Source organism: Temnothorax americanus, unplaced genomic scaffold (genome assembly GCF_048541705.1).
Source record: "Temnothorax americanus isolate GAGA-0224 unplaced genomic scaffold, ASM4854170v1 Scaffold15, whole genome shotgun sequence".
In the NCBI taxonomy this organism is placed as follows: domain Eukaryota; kingdom Metazoa; phylum Arthropoda; class Insecta; order Hymenoptera; family Formicidae; genus Temnothorax; species Temnothorax americanus.
In genome coordinates, this window is record NW_027509286.1 from 2,129,916 (window position 1) to 2,147,861 (window position 17,946).

Below are 17,946 nucleotides of genomic sequence, written 5' to 3' on the forward strand. Positions count from 1 at the left end.
CATTATGAAATTCGAGAACAAGAACGAAAACGAGTCCCAGAGAGTCGATTCAGATTTTCATGCCGAAGGAGGAAGATTCCTCCACACACCGGGCGGGGACTATTAAATTTATGGCTTCTCCCTTCGTCGAAGGGGGAGACGATAACATGCATAATAAGCGCGCCCAGATAACGGGTGACGCATAAGTTACGGCCTCGCGATAAACGAGGCCCATGCATGCATACCGTGGAAGGTTACCCATGGTCGATGGTCTAAGGACCACGGGACTTACACTACCCAGGAAGTTCTTTTAAAATATTATACCACGACGAGATTAAATTAAATTCAAACAGGTAGACAACGCGCAGATATAATCGAGAGTGCAGTTATTTTTATTAATATTTATTTGATAATAATTTAGTTAATAATTTATATAGCGCAATCTCTTTAATTGCTTATTTTTTTTTTTTTAGAAAAGTGTATAAAGAGATATTCTTCCATTTGTAATTCCATTTCATTAGATTAGAATTATGAATCAGCTTCAAATAAAAACATGAAGATATAGTGTATATAGCAACTATATCGTATTGTTATGTCTGACATCCGCGAATCAATGTAATCCAGCTAAACGTGAAAAAATGCAAATATTTGCATAGATTGTATCTAAACTGTATATCTAGATATTTTCTTTATAATTAATCCATTTTCAAGCAGGAATATTGACACTCGCTCTTCATTTAACTTCCTGAAGAGAGTATCTAAGAAAAACATGCCCTCGCTTAATTTAATATGCAAATTATCAGCTACGCTCGTGTTTCCCGTGAATCCAACAAAGAACTGCTCCGACGTAATCTCTCATGCCGCGTGCGAATGTCAAGATACTCAATAATCAATTATTATTTATACATATCGACGTTCAAGCTGCGTGCGTATACCGATAGAGCCGTAACTTCGCAATATACTCGAACCATAGGATAATCTTTTTTTGTCAATTTACTTCAACGTAGATTTGTATTCGCTAATCGCCGTAGTTGTGCGAATAATTTTCAAATATTAAATATCTGCGATAAAGCGCCGAATTTCCGTCGTGAAAATGCTTACGAGGCGTGCTTACATCTCGACGAAAAAACATACTATGTTAAGTTAAATACTCTACCGTTATTATTATTATTATTATATATGATGTGTCTTCATATCGAATGCGCTCGCGCAGATTTAAGAAGCGACTCGATTGAGTAATAAAATGTCCATTATCGATACTTTGACTCGGTCAGCGCGGTACTTTAATCTTTATTATTCAAGATCTCTATACATAACAATCGGCCGTTATTATCTAAAGACCCTCATCGACAAAGAATCATTAATTCTTAAATACTCGCGTCGGTCAATTCAGTTCTCGAATGTGTGAGCAAAATTCTGCTCTCGTATTATTTTATAAAGAAAAATAAAAGAGTCATAATGTGAGGCCGGTTTCTGCTGTTCCTCTTTATAAAAGATTAGTTGTTAAATTCCTAAATCCGTCTGGAAGCGAGAGAGAGAGGGAGAGAGAGAGAGAGAGAGAGAGAGAGAGAGAGAGAGAGAGAGAGAGAGAGAGAGAGAGAGGTGATCGTTTACGCCGTATCTGTGTATCTTTCCACGCGAGTATATTTGAGAGTTAACATCTCCATTCGGCGCATTCCTCGCGAAAAAAAGAACGAGTAGATTATCGACGGTGACAATGCCAAATCAGATATGTATCTAGACGGGATTCATGGGCCTCGTCGCACATCTTAATCGCGGAAGTTCGCTTTCTTTTTCTCTCTCTCTGGTCAGGATCGGTGTCTTCACGAAGCGACATCGCCGCGCTTATCTTCGTTCGCTATTGGAAGCTATCGGCGAGGATAGACGCTGAGACTCCGGGGCAATTCTGAAAAACGCGACCTGCTCTCCCTTCTCCCTTATCTCTCATAGGTCTTCGTCTTCCGCCACTCGATTTATCTCGGAGCTCGCCTTAGCGGTTTCCGCTCGTTTACCCGCTTAATTTATTTCCCGTATCTCTTGAAATCTCTTAATAACGTCGCGGGTCCGAGCTCGGAAGCGCATCAGGGGACCCGGAGAGGACTCACCTTGCGGATTTCTGCGGATACTGTCCTCTCAGGCGAACTGGCACGTTCCCGCCGCCATGGTCAACGGGTACTTCCGCCTCTTCGAACGTGCATCCGTCGCGCTACTATCACGTGCTCCGCGGGATGCTGCTGAAAGAGTAAATACATCGAAAATGGTTAGGAAAGATTCGATTCAAGAAAGTCGAGTGTAGATAGATTTTCGTAATATAAAGCTGCTCATTAAAACATTCATGAGTTATGCAATACAGAAGTATTTCTATTTGGATGTCGTATACATATATTTTTTAAAAGTCGTAAAAAACTATAGTGTATATAAAACTTGGCATACATTAGTATAATAATATCTAAAACTCGCGACGAAAGACTAATGGCGATTGAACGAGTTATGAGGGTTGCGCGAATGAGGGTGCGATAAGCGAGATTAATCTCAAATCTGACTATCATCCAGTGGTTGCACGAGAAAAATATCGATGACAAATCATCCCTTCGATACTTTTCCAGTCCGACAGTCGACACTACGTGTATCTATAATAGGCTTATCGCTGATTATATATTTAAGAACGTCTTATCGTGACATTTATATATTTCTTAAACCACTTCAGTTTTTGTCGATTTGACACAATGACGTGGGAAGTCAATGATCTCGAGGATCTCATATAAGGATTGTATAGGTTTAATATTTTACATCTTTCCCAAAAAAGATAGTGCAGCTGTCTCAAAAACAGGTGCGAAGGTCCACCATGTTGAGGTGGTCCTTTCGTGAGAACAAGTATTAGATAGGTACCTAACGTTGATATATGTTAAATATACAGTAATAAGGGGCATGTGTACGAAAAATCAAGTGAGGTTACCGACACTTTACAAGAAATAAGTCATTCTAAATATGCGTTCGCGGAGCGTAAGAGATGAATACATTAATCATGTCTTAAAATATTCCCTGAAGTTTCCGGATTTCGTACATACCTTGAAAATAAGAGCTTACCGAATGTTTTGCTCTGATATACGAGGTTAAATATATAAGTAGTGGATCCACGCGCATATTGCTTTACTCGTACTGTCAATGCCTGACCTAACCTAAATCGAGTCCAACCGCACTACTGTTGTGATATTTTTTTAATTAGTAAATAATTAAATACGATTAACGCGTGTGTGTAAAATCATGTTATATTATTATAATTATTGGGATGTTGTGTAATGTTTGTCAATATGTTTGTTTTCAATTACCTCATGACGGACTGTTACTTGACTAGCTGGGTCCGCGAAAGGACCACCTTAATTAACAGCTTTTCGCTCGCCGAGAATCTTTAGCGATTTAATTTACGACTACTATAATGTAAGTACGTCGCATTTTTTCCGTGATTACAATCATATGCACACTTTAGTTCCATTATCTTGTATCAATTTTATTATATTACCGAATGTCCAACTGATTATCATGCTAATATTCGATAAAGTTTTTAATTTTTTAAAATTGTTAATTGAGTCATTTTAGGTGAGTACTTCCACACAAAATAAACGGACTATTTACTAACTAAAAACAAAAGAGCATAAGAAAATACACGATCAAAATATTCTGGGATTAAAGTTTACGCGAAGCAGACTGCCTCCTGAATATGCAAATTAAATTCCTTCCGCCTTTACGGATTTCGAGGAAATCGTAAATTTACTAAGCCGAAACACTCGCGTGTCAAAAGTCACAAGCTGCATCGAACTTGCACTCGTTAACCCTTTATTTAGATCTCTTAACCTCACCTTTATGACGCAAATCGTTGAAATCATTTTAAATCCGTCACTTTATGTCGCTCGTGCACCTGGTAAAAATCGTTTCTTCGTATATCTGATATCCAATTCATATTAAATTTATGTGATTTAATTTTATGTTATTTCGATTACCGATTCAACTGATTAATACTCAAAAAGGTAAAAAAAATAGAGCAAAATTCCATTTTTATTTAATATATTTATTCAAATTTGTATTTATATACCTAAATGATTTGTTCTGCGTTCAAAACTACAAAAAGGATTTTTAAAATAATAAAAGTTGCATGACATAAAATTAAAATGACAATATGTCATAATAAATTTTATTATTCATACATATCTACATATAATGCTAGAAATAGCTAATCTGCCTGAAACATTTCTGTTATAAATATTTAAAAAACTTTTGAATAAGGGGCAATATAAAGTCATCAATTACGTGGACAATCTAATAACATTTAATATAGACACTTCAATAGGTTTAAATAATTTAAAATCGGATTAATGCTATTTTTAAAAACAATCGTAAAATATATCGAAGATCTTGATGCGTCAAGATCAGCACGGTTAGTTGAGGGTTGTTTATATCGGATGCTCGATTGGAACGTAAGCAGCGATAGAAATATGCAGCGGTCAAATTTGCATACAGTGGCCGCAACTGACTGTCGGGCCTCGCCGCCGTAATATTTATGAGATACGACTTCCTTCGATTGTTTGTAGCTACGTATAAGTAACATCGTCATTCTACGGTCATAATTTTGCGCTGAAATCGCTGATAAATTTCGACACAAAGGCAAATAATATAAATTATTCACAGTAAAGTAAGTAAAATTCAAAAGTTATAGATTATATAACAGATAAACGAAAAATGATCGAAGTATATCGTGCGCGTTATAGGCAAAAAAGTTTATTAATGAAATTATAAAAAAAGATATTTAAAATAAATGCTTTTAAATACCCACTCTCGTAATTGCACACGAAACGCAAAAGTTCCCTATTACATAATACAAAAAAAATACAAAAAAATATATGTGGCTAATCAAGGATTTTTTTAAATACGATATCGATAACGAACGACATGATCTTAGACGCGATAATTCGAGCGAATCAATTAAAGTTTGCGAGACGCGTTTATGAATATTCCATGAACGAGATTCATCGATTACGGCCGCTACTCTATATACTTCTTGCCCGAGCTTCATCGGATGAATAATCGCGTCTTTTATTTAGCGCCCGAGGACACGTTACTCGGATGATTTATAACTGGAACGTAAGATTTAATTTCCATCGTCGATTACCGGCACAAAGTTAATGTGTCTATTAAGAGAGTAGGTATACCCGTGCGGCGCGGCGCGGCCAATCGAAAAAAAAGTTCTAACCGCAAGACAGATTGCGACATTATACCCTTGATTAATGCGCACTAGAAAATTCACGCGAGCATTACGAGCGCGGTAATCGAATCGTCGCTCTATGCCGTAATCAGACCGGTTGTATGTCGCGATGCGTGCAGAGAGATTGGAATTGTATGGAATTTTGTACGGGAATTTTCGCTTGCAATCCGAGGCACCCTCCGTAATATTTCTATCGCAAAGATTAGATACATTTTTCTCTTTATGTATACACTGTTACACTCTGTCTCTAGTCTCTACTTCTTTATTTCTGCAACAATCTTGCTATTAATAAACCGCATTCTGTTCTATACTTTTATAAATAAAGATCGCACACGCGATCTTTGTTTATAAAAGCGTTAAAATTTCGAAATATTTTTATCTTTATAATTAATTCACTGTTATATACACCAGTTTTAGATAATTTTTATGGATTCTTTCCTGAGCCGAATCCAAGCGAGCGAGCAAACGCAAATAAACAATTTGCTTCAACTGTGCACTCATTGAACCAAGTTCATTTATTCACGCTCGCTTCCTTGTCTTTAAAGAAGTCAAAAAATTGCATTTGATATCCATATAGGTAGGATTTCTGAAATTCATATTTGGAATAATATACAAGATTATAAATATCGCGATACACATAAGAGCGTTATTCAATTTTATTTGATTAATTTCTGGGCAAGTAAATTAACCGCAGTTTACTATGATTATCTTCTCATAAAGACAAAATAGTCTTTTCTTTTGCTTTTCAAAAAATTCGTCTCGATATTCGCGTCTCATTGCTCCGTCGCTTGGAATTAAGGATCGTCGGAGCAGCTGCCGACCTGCGTGCAGCGGTATTGCGGTTACGCAAAGGCGCATAGGCAATGAAATGCAAACAATGCTTTCTTAACGTGAGTTAGAACCGAGCGGCGCGCGCACCGTGCGCGCCGAGATGCACCTCCTCTTCGATCGTAAACAATAATAACAATATTTGTGTCCACGGCACACGTGAAAGACGCATCCCTTTCGCTCGTCCGTATGCACGGTGCGGGCACGCGAGCACATATGCAGCGGCGTAATAACCCTGCGGCGCACATCGTTTCTAATTACGACGTACGTATTCGCGATTTGGCAATAAAGCCAGGTAGCGTTCGGCAGATTGTCTTTCAGTATAAAATTATCTTACTCATAACGCGCAAAACTCTTGCTTCAAAAATGGGACGATGGCTGTTAATGGGGGTTAAACAAAAGTCGGGACGAGCAGTCGGGGTATACCGCAGGGAATAGCTTACAGCACTACGCATTTGTTTGTATGCGTTGCCTTGTGTGGGTAATGTGTATGCATACACCGGTGTGGACACGCACACAGCGCGCCGGTCCGCATTCCACGAGTGGAACAACCGGTACACCGCACGATTCAGCGGCTCTCATCCGCGAACGACGATGGGCGACGACGTTGCCCGCCGACAGTGAGAAGGTGCGTTATGCAACGAACGAAGAAGAAGTCAGTGGCCCGGCAAATTCGCGGAAGATGAGATGGCCTTCCGGGGTCTCTTATAAGGTAAACGGCCCAGTTACAGGCACTGTCCTAGTTTCCGGCACCGACGGTACATTTATATTTGTAATAAATAAAGTTTTCGTCAAATATTAAAAAAATTACAAGCAAATTAAAGAGCGTTTTTTACTGTTGATTATTGCATAAACACTTTTTTTTAAATGTTTCGTACTTAAATTACCGACAGTGAATGGGGCGACTCGCGCGTTTCAGTGGCTCCCGAAGGGCATTCCTAGGTGACACACCTTAGTGGTAGCGAACGTCAAACTGCTGATTTTTAGTATTATGTAAGTATTAAAACGTCATAATGGTTATATGAACATGTTCAGCACGAATCACATTATCGATTAGATAAGTAATAGTTTATCTGTATGTTAGTTTTTCCCTTAAATTCCCGATGCCAAGAAGTGCGTCACGTAATGAAGGTTATGTTTCACTTTTTGGCACAGAGTTTGTAATATGTTGCATCATCAATTTTGCTTTATTATTATAGAAATTGAGGTAGATTTATTGATACTTGTAACTCGAAAATTTATAATAAAAACATTTTTTATGAAAAAAATAATTCTAATAAATTTTTATGTTTGTTTGAAATTTATTAATTATTCAACACATTTTGACACTTTTTACGCTACAGATAAAGTTTGTTTTCTGTGTTTTATTTTCACCTATCTTATTTTTGTATTTTAATGTAATATATAAAAATCTGTTGTAACAGAGTAAGCACAGATAGAGAAAAAAGTGATGGAGACTTTGGACTCTTCGAAGGTAGCTAATTTATCTCATATATCTTATATTATATGTAGTTTTTGCATAGAGGTTGGCAAAATATAATACCTACAAGAGAGCTAATTAGTAATTAAACATTGATTATTACAGCTAAAATTATACGCAGGACAATTTAAGTAACTGTGACGTCTCGAAGTGCCGAAAATTGGGCCCGTTGGTGCCATAAAGTGCGGCAGAGCACTTCGATAGTGCCAAAAACGCCGGCAGTAACGAGCATTATAAAAATAATTATTTATTTATTAGAACTGAATGATTTAACTAAAAATATAGGTGAATCTTACTCAGAAAGCTTTAATGCACGTGTTAAAATAGTTTGTTTGGGGTTTAACAATATATCGCGTTCGTAAATAATAGAAAATCAGGGCCGCTGCTATAAAGGTGCCTATAACTGGGCCGTTTACCTTACTCTTCTTTTCTTTCTTTTCCTCGCGTCCCTCCGGCTCGCGCGCGCCCGCGCCGCCGCCGCCGCGCCGATCGAAATCGAAAGTCGCGCACGAAAAAATCGAGCGAGCCCTTCGATCCTGGATGACGGACTCTCCTCCAAGAGTGTTCTGTTAATACCGCAGTTTCCACTATTTATTCTTGATTGAACTACTAGCTCTATCTCCCAGGAATAAGTGTAACGAGCCTCTCCTCTCTCTCCTAGAAGTTTCATGCAGTTCAATATAATCGTATAAACTTCGATTTAATTCGATAATTGTAACCAATGTTTGGCGAAGAATATCAAGAATAGCATAGAGTCTAGCAAACAAACATTTTTTTTTTTAATGAGTGAGTAAGTGAAAATTGTAGTTCGAGCTCGTATACGGTCAACAAATAGGCGAGATTCGAGGCTATATGGCTATATGGGGTATGTTGTCCATCTTGAGAGGAACAGTGGAAAAAAAATCTGAAATGATACTTTTAGATTCTAAAAATCCATTTCGCGATTTTTTATCCATCACTCTCTGTTCCTCTCAAGATAAATACTAGAAAGTAGCACATAGACAACATACCCCTCAGCCATATAGCCCCGGTCTCTCCTACGCATACATTTCGTAATTATTATTTTCAACATTTTTAAATCTTAATTAGCTTTATTAAGTATTTATATATAATCAGAAAGACATGAAGAGGAAGCGAAATGATATAAAGCCTAAGGGTAAAACTATAACGACTATGCATTCTTTGATTTTCATCCGCTCGATAATTTTACTTCCAAAGGAAACTGATGCCTTAATAAAAATGTTCGATAAATGCAGAAGTATTTTCAATATTGCTTGCCGAGGAATTTGCTATTAAGACTCGCTTTTCGAAAAAGAAATTTTAATTGCGCACGCTTTACCAATTCCCGGAGAGAGAGAGAGCTTAATCGATCTCGAAGCTTCATCGCGGTGCAACAATGACGGCTGTAACAGAGAATAAAGATTGTTCCGGTACTCCACGAATTAACGATACGCGATAGGGCAACGAAGTCACGAGACAATTGCATTTATTGGCAATACCGACGATAATATAACGGTATACGCTATCGCGCGAGAGGATGGGCGGCGAGGATGGGTGCAGCGGTGCAACCGGCAAAAACAGAGTGTGTGCGCGCATCCCGCTTCTTTTGGTACGGAATATATTCCGCGATAGCACGTGTCCGCATTTATCCCTCGGATATGTTATGCGTTCGCGGAACTCGTTCGCGCGCTGTAGCGAGATATCGTTTGCGCGCGCGGGAGATCACTAGGAAGTAGCATATAGTCAATAATCAATAATTCAGAGAATGCGCTGGAAACCTCTTTTAAAACTCGAGTTCAATCTCACTTTTTCTCTGCTGCGACGGATTTTATCGATTTAATGGAATCGATATCGCTAGATCAAACTTACGTCTCTCGCACATCATTTTTTTTTTTGTATAAAAATACCGATGAGAATTTTTATTACTTCGTAGCACATAAACATGTATGAAAATCGAGGGTATAAAACGCGCGTGCGACACTGTTCGCTACGGTCTGCAGAATTGTGTTAAATCGTGTGTGCAGTGTATACTAGAACTTACTAGGATTACTAGATATCCGCAAAGTCGATATCGCACAACTCGCATTGAGCATCGTTGACCATCCCATGAAAGTGTCTTTCGACACGCTGAAAGAGCTGCTTTTCTTTTACCACGGTGTTAAATCCGCAACGCTCATTCTCTCGTTCACCGATCAATGCCGCGTGAAATCGAGATAGACATCGCCGCCGCGAGCCGCGTCGCACCGAACATCTCGATATTGCGACCTGCGGTTAGAACAAAATTACGAAACGCCATCAGGCGTAAAACACGGATGAGAGCGAAATTACGCAGGAAAGCCGGGCGAATGTGAGAACTGGTTAGACATGTTCGACGAGCAATCTCTTCGGTACAGCAAAATAAAGATACGCAAAAGTATAGTTCTCTCGCTTCGATATAATCCTTGACTGAACAACGATTACATTGATTTACAAACGTACAATAATAGAATAAGTAAAGTTTTTCTTAGCGCGAAAAAGTTCAACTATGTTTAGTCATTTTCAAAATAAGAAGCTATTTAGAGGTGAGATTAATTATATTAATGAGATAAGTACCGGAGGTACACGTGTAGCGTACCACAGCTGAGCAATATTTATCGGCGCGCGCAAATAACGAGATGTCCAGCAAAAAAAATTAGCCGCGTCACCGCACACGATTCTATCGGGTGTGTCTAACCCACACCGGTTGATTTACGGCCGGCAACGAGGGCGCGTTGAAATTATCGTATACGAAACTCTCCGGCGCGCAACGGGATGAGCAGCACAACGCGGGGGTGAGCGTACCGTCCTAATTCCCAATTCCGTGGGGCCACTCGCTCCGCCTCGCGGGGAAATTACTTCGGGGACACCCGGTGCATCTAAATTTCTGGTTTGGCCGTGCTTCGGGCTAGGCCTGAACCTGAGTTTCTGATTTATGTGGGCCCCCGGGGGGGAGTCCAGTTGCCAGGTCTTCTCTCCCGACACAGACGCGCGCCTTGTTACATACGTGCATGCACCGTACCGTGTACCAGTACGCAGAAACGCGCACTTGGCGCGCGTCTGTGTGTGCCCTGTGTATGTACGTGTGCACGTATATGTATTGTACGTAGTGTATAGTGTCCCGAGAGTATCCAGTATACGTAGCCGCGTTTGAGATCGCGCGTGGGTGCGGATTTCTATATCCCCGCGGGATGGATGCGCTCGCGACTTTCGAGCGCGGTATACGACCACTCGTTTGTCCGCCGTGAGAGATGAAAACCGTTTGCTGAGGCGTGTCGAAACGCGGGACGCGCTGATTCCACCGAGTACTTTGACGTTAGATCGCGATACAACGGTTGATGGTTAATTGTTGGAACGCCACCTCGTTAGGAGATCAATACGTCACGTGAGAATATCACGGCACGATTGTAAGCAACAGAAAGTGATGAGCTAGGTTTGCAAAGTGTGCGTAATCGTAGATCTTACGATGAGAACGAGCGCGTCAATAAATTCCAGAAAGTGTAATTAAGATAAGATTATATATGTATATTAGTATTATCGAAGAAATTCGTTATTTTGTCAGAATCTATACCAAAGCTTTAATCTGCACGTTTGTTTTTATAACATAAATTACATGTAAGTTTTAATGTAGCAAATTAAAAGAGCAAATTATTCTTATATCAACATAAAAAACATATCACTTAATTCAATTAAACATTGAATTCGAAAATTTAGAGTTGTGCTACAGCATTCCAATATTTTAAATATTGAAATATTATACAAGTTTTAAATGGATTGTCACATAAGATTGGTGTTTTAGCCGCGCGTAATCAAAGAGAAGCGATATTATCTGTCTCGTATTAAAGACACGGCATGTACACGTAAATACATAATACACACGTTGCCGCGAAATGCAAGACATGATTATACTTATGCATCTTCGCGCAGCAAATCGCAACATGAAATTATTAGGTACACGAAGTTTATACAATAAAGATTAATGCACGCGATACGAATTCTTGCGGTAACACCGACGGAGCCTTACACTTAAGATATAGCGTAATCGCGGTTCGCTATATATGGGGATGCACTTGCAACTTGTGCATCGCGCAGGTGCACGGCGGCGTCGAAAAAGTGGCGGCTTAAACGGCGAAATTCACAGGCCAGTGAATAATTAAAGTTGCTATTGCGCTACGCCCTACTTTACGTATAGTTTACGTATACGCGCTAGAAACAAGACCGCTCGAGCCGGCCAAGTTTCCTGCCAAACGTTCGAATAAATATCACTATATATTTAATAATCCGATTAAATATACGTTCAAATATTTTTTTTATGGCGCAAATAATCATCACAATAGACGAGGATTTTTTGTTCATATTTCAAATAATTAATAACAAAGTATAAAAGAACTCTTAAAGAAAATCTTTTATTTTATATCTAATTTTGCTGTTATTAGATACAATAACTTACGTTGTAATTTCCTGTTACAAAATTATCTTGGATAATTAAAGAAATGCAAATTCACATGTGTCTTTAAAAAGCCACTGATTATGTGTTCTCGCAAAAATCATACAATGTAAAAGATAATTAATACCTAATTCATTATCCGTAATTTCACCCCGCATTTATTCGAATTTGCATTACATGAATTATGTGACTTTTACTGACACACATGCAGCGTCCAGATGCCATGTATTTTTTAACCTTGATTTGCATTCCACGTGAATTCTCCGCGCGCGCGTGCTGTATAACAATTTTCACGTGGTAGACGCACGCATATACACACGTGCGTTCCTCGACAGTTCACGTACCCATGTTAAAGTCGTACTCATGTTAAACGCGTTAAATATATCTGCCGAGCAAATAAAACCGTCGTATCATATGTTGTACCTTAGGCATTTAATCGGAGTAGCGTGAATCACGCGTACCTTTGTATCAAGCATAAAATTATTTTATTCGCTTGCTTTATGTGCCTCCAATTTGTAATGTTTGCAAATCACATCAGGACACAAAGAGATCATAATTGCAACTTTTTGTTATACATAATGCATCGAGTTAAATGAATCTAAATTCCTATGGAAAAGAGGAAGATAAAGTATAGACGAGTCTCAGTAATTCAGAACGTAAAATAATTAATTGATTCAAGTTAAAAATAGAAATCGAGTGAGAGAGATTTGTTATGCAATAAAGGGTTCCTCTTTAATTAAAGACAGAAACACAGATGGCTATACCGGGGAAGGATTTCATATTTCAAGCAACTATAGAGCCTTTCGACAAATGTGATTACACGATTGAAGTCTTATTTCGTGGCGCAGAGGATTTATATCAATTAACATAGGTACGAGGTATGGCGGTTTTGTTCTGACCGGCAGAATCTAGTGCTTGAATCCGTAAATGCTGTACGGTCCATACAGCGCGTACGTTCACTATTCTCAGATCTCGCTATAAGAGACACACGTCTATGCGCGGATACATGGCCGTTCGTTTCGCATGCTCCACGCTGTATACACGGTAGAGAAGCTCTCCTCGTGTGTGCCTTCCGGATATATAAGTCCTTTCTCTGTGTTTCTCTCTCTCTCTCTCTCTCTCTCTCTCTCTCTCTCTCTCTCTCTCTCTCTCTCTCTCTCTCTCTCTCTCTGCGCCGCGGTTCTTCGTAAGCCAACCGGATTAACCTAGTCCGATGTAGAGTCCCTTGATACGCGAAATGCGGAACGTGGAAATCGGCACACGGAAGATTTCGCGCATTGCGCTTAAAATGCCGACTATTCAGCCGCGGATAACGTAAATTGCTCGTCGATGCGCCGCCGGCTCGAAAATTCCTGCCGATCTTGCCGAGAGTATATACGAAGATCTCGCGTGATTACGGAGGGGGTATATTAAAATCCGCGATAGATAGCGCGAAGCTGAGGATTTCGAAATAAGTCGAGTTGAAAAGTAGAAACCGACACAAGTTGTACAAGATATTCCGCGCTAGCGGAAAATAGACAGCGATATTCGTTACGAAATTTGGAGTCGCTTCTTTTCTATAGTTTCTGATAAAAATTAAAAAGAGTTCTACATTGCCTATATTAAAAAATCAAAATTGAAAAAATGTGCTAACTTCGAATCTAGCACGACATTCTCTTCTCTAAAGTACCAAAACGCGTTTATAATATTTGATGAGCGTGCCCGATAGTTCTATTCAAGTTTCACACATATATACAATTTCAGATCGATATTCCAATCAACAATTTTTAAACAATTTTTTTATGTCGGCGCCCAGAACTCGTAGAACTGTCGAAAATAATTGTTCAAACTGCGGAAAATCATCAACACGACACATTTTCACTGAGTGCTGGACGTAACTGTTAAAAATTTTTTAAAAACTGTTAATTGCGGTGAAATATCTGTTAATTGGTGAAATTGTATAGATAATATGTGTGGTACTCGAATAAAACTATTGGGAACTCTTGTCAAATATTATAAATTATAATACTCAATTCGTTTTCGTACTTTTTAGAAAAGAGAGTGTCGTGCTAGATTCGCGAAATGAGCACATTTTTTCAATTTCAATTTTTTAACATAAAGAATACAGAACTTTTTTTAATTTTTATCAGGAACTGTATTAGAACTATAAAAAATGCTATTTGAATTCTTAGCATCTTTTTTAAATTCGTAGAATGTCATGCCAACTTCACAGATGCGTCGAAGCATTAATAACTTTTTAATAAATCTTATACACGTTCGTGTTCTTCTTAAATAAAATCTAAGTTACTCGTTTCCAATTATATCAATTACGTGCCATTTACACGCGCGTAATCGTCAGAGAACGTTAAGAATTACCTAAGCTATTTAAATTTAATACATCCCCGTGGCGAGAGAATCCTTCGTAAGGCGAAAAGGCGATTCCTCGGGCAATGAATCATCGTATTTGCGACGTATGAAGAGACACGCGTGCACGCCGGACGTTACTTCGTCAAATTCATCGGAATATCATCGTTCTCATCGTTGGTCGCCGGCACGTTAATCGATCTTCGTGCGCGCAGACGAGTAGAGAGAAACACGGGTCCGGTAATGTTATCGAAAGCCTCTATCTAAGAACCTGTCAATTGCCGCAAAGTAGCATGCGCACGCGAGCGTATTCGAATTCCGACGTGCGCATAAAGAGCATAAAGAGCCAATCATTAGAGACGATTAAAGGGTGGAGGTTCGCTTCGCCTCGAATCTGAGACAGGTGATTGCGGAAAAAAAGGTCTGTGAACAAACTTACTTGCATCTGAAATAATGACGTGCTTAGACAAGCTCCGTTCTCTCTTACGCGGAGGAGGCAAGTCGGTTAGTTCAGACATAAAAGCTATAAAAGCAGTAAATACAAAAAGGGAAGTATACTGACAAGTATAAAAGGAAACCGAGTCAATCATTTCAATAACAAAATATGGAAAAAATTTCTATATTTTAATCTGATATCCAAAACTGTTTGATGAATTTTACAATTATAGGTAAAATTCATCTAGCGCGATTTTTTATGCGTTTCCCTAAAATAAAAAAAAGTTTTTCCGCTCGTCCTACCCTACTCCAGTCCGTGAAAATTGTCATGTTTGCCGTGTCAGTCGAAGAATTAATATCCCATACCTTCCTCTCGTCTCACTTCTTCGTCTCGCGCGTCAGCTCAGCGATGTAACGTCTAAGTCTTTAGAGCTGCTCAATCACTCGGCGCGGTAGCTTATCCCGCTTCCGAGTACATCGAGCATCCCGGGAGATACGTCCGCTCACTCGCCGATCAAAGTGATCGCGGGGGCCTCGTAAAAAGAATTCGGCGTTTCGCGATGCGGCGGCGCGCGGACAACGAGGGAAGCGATGCGGGCTCGCGTATCGAATTGAAACGTTACGGAAAACGATGGCGTAACCGTTGACCGTTGAGAGCCCGGCGTGAGTAGCTGTCGCAGGTGAGCTAGCGGAAGAGAAGGTAACACCCTCTCTTTAGCCGGCCCTATAACAGCGTCTCTTAACTCAGTTAGGCCCCGACTGGCTCGAGAGAGTTCAAAGCGCCGGGGAAGAGCTCGTCCCCGGCTGATGTAGTATTAGACCTCCTGATCGAGGGCGTTCCACGTGGCTTAGCCCTCCTTCGCTTTCGTATAGCGGCTCGCGTGCACGCCTGCACTTCGTGAGGATTCCAACGAGGATCGCGGGAAGAAGACGCGAAAAGACAGGATGCTCTGCTCGCTCGCTCAATTTCAACCATCTGAATGTCTCGCGTCTCGTGCAAAACAGTCGTGATTCTTTATTGTATGGCGGAAAAAAAAGCAGCAATCATTCACAAACTCGGATTTGAAACGAAACTTCAAATTCTCTCTCTCTCTCTCTCTCTCTCTCTCTCTCTCTCTCTCTCTCTCTCTCTTTCTTTCTCTCTCTCTCTCTCTCTCTCTCTCTCTCTCTCTCTCTCTCTCTCTCTCTCTCTCTCTCTCTCGAACTCGAGCTCGTTCGAGCGCGTCTTAATATGCGAATTTCTTCGATTAGCTGAAATTCTGTTACACCCGATGGTTAATGGACAGTTATGATTGGCGGAATTTAAAGATTAATCGATTGATCACTCTGTAAGTATAAATTATCGATCACGGCGGAACGGAGATAATATTATGATGGTAGAACGCGCCCAATATTCGTAATGACTAACTGACACCGAGATTACTCAAGTATATAAGCGAGTAATAACTACGCTACTAGTACAAGTAATAATTACGCAGGGAGCGTTACGACAATGTAATGCTTTAATTCTTTTATTAGAAAGTATCGACGAAGTGCGCTCCGATAAGTCACGGCGAGACGCGATAAAAGCGAAACGCTGTTTGAAACGTACTGTCATTTATTTGCGAAGCGTTTAAAACCTATAAAAGTGAGAAGTGATATATGACGAAGGTTGAAATTTTACGGAATCACGTCGATGGAAAGTAATATACATATAGTTTTTTATTTCATTGAATTCGTTGATTTTTCACGTAAGATTTCAATTCCATGAATCGTATAAAGGCTTTAATTTTTCGACTTTTGAAATCGTGAAAAACGCGACTTCTCTATTTCCCAAATGACTAGACGTTTCGATGAAATATCGTGGACTTAAGTAATAGAAATATATGTATGTAAAAAAGATTATATATATATATATATATATATATGTCCAAATGGCAAGAGACAATTTTTTAGCAATTCTCCGATGAGAGTGTCGTGACAGCGAGGAAATTTGCTATTTCTCGGTGAAACTTGTGCTTCCAGCACTTCGTGTTGGCCGGGTTTAGATAGAATTCCAAAAAATTCGCGTATACCTCTCTCGCTCGTCTGTCTCTCGTTAGGAAACGTCGACGAGCAGGAACGGAGACCAAAGTCGTGGGAAACTCTCCAAGCGAGCATCGAGTATGGGAATAGGAGGTATTGGTTATAATTCTATACCGTGGTTCGGTTAAGTACCTTCCGATTAAAGTCGGCGGCCACGTGAAAGTATACAGTTATGGTTGCAGGGGCGTCCATATTCGTATACACTAGTATAGGCTTACGGATAAGAGGAGACTGTCCGGAATTGAAAACGTGATATCTTCTCGAAATTGAAGCGGAACGTTTCTGTATACCGAATCGAGGTAAAACAGGCACGGCAAAGAGGAACAAACTGGAAGGACTCGCAAAGATTCCGTCAACAAAAATCTAATAACACAAGAAATATAAATCTTATATATAAAGTGTACTTTTGTGAGACTTATAAAGAAGTAAACATTATAGTGCAAATATCATTTAAAAAATATCATTGAAACAAAACGCAAATCGTATTTGTTGCTTTAAATCGACGATCACGTTCCCTAAATTATTTCTAAATATTGATATGCACTTCAACCGCGGTCGCTATTGCGGATGCGCTTGCAATTTTCGCGAAACGCGCCCAGATCGTTGCAAGAACAGCTCTACGAGCGGTTTCGCCGAAACGTTCTATAAGGAGGCGGATAATGACGTTCCCGGAACATCTCGAATCCTCGAGCGGCGTACAGCGCGCCGGCGTGATTTACTCGCTCGCGCGAGTAGCGGCGAGTCTCTCGGGCGAGTTTGAATTACAATTACCGGCCCGTTTCGGACGAGATAAAGCGGCGCGTTTGCACGTAACACATCATCGGGAAATGGATGCACGGGACAATAATGGACGTCTTCTACACGGCGCGCTGTCTTTTCGCCGTTTTCGCGCGGCACACAGTATATGTTTACCTCACAATGTACAGATTTGTAACGATCACGACGGTTTCCACGCGATCGCGAGAGTACCTGCCGATCTGAGTGTTTTCTGAGGCGGCACACAAGAGTCCCGTCACAAAATTTATGCATAACGGTATAACTGCATCGGCCATTTGTGAAACTGTTTCCGTTGTAGAGTATAGAACGTGTATTAGAGTG

The 17,946-nt window shown here is 39.8% G+C and overlaps 1 protein-coding gene across 2 annotated transcripts in view; it reads right to left on the reverse strand.

Moving 5' to 3' along the window:
• Ntan1 (N-terminal amidohydrolase 1) overlaps positions 1-17,946 on the reverse strand; it is a 48,659-nt gene that overhangs the window by 20,309 nt on the left and 10,404 nt on the right. Inside the window, exon 2 of one of the 2 annotated variants that reach the window (XM_077402133.1) lies at positions 2,085-2,210. The gene's annotated coding sequence lies outside the window, so the exon portion shown is untranslated. Of the gene's footprint in view, positions 1-2,084; positions 2,214-17,946 lie in introns of both variants that reach the window. The other variant, XM_077402132.1, reaches the window with a different exon arrangement.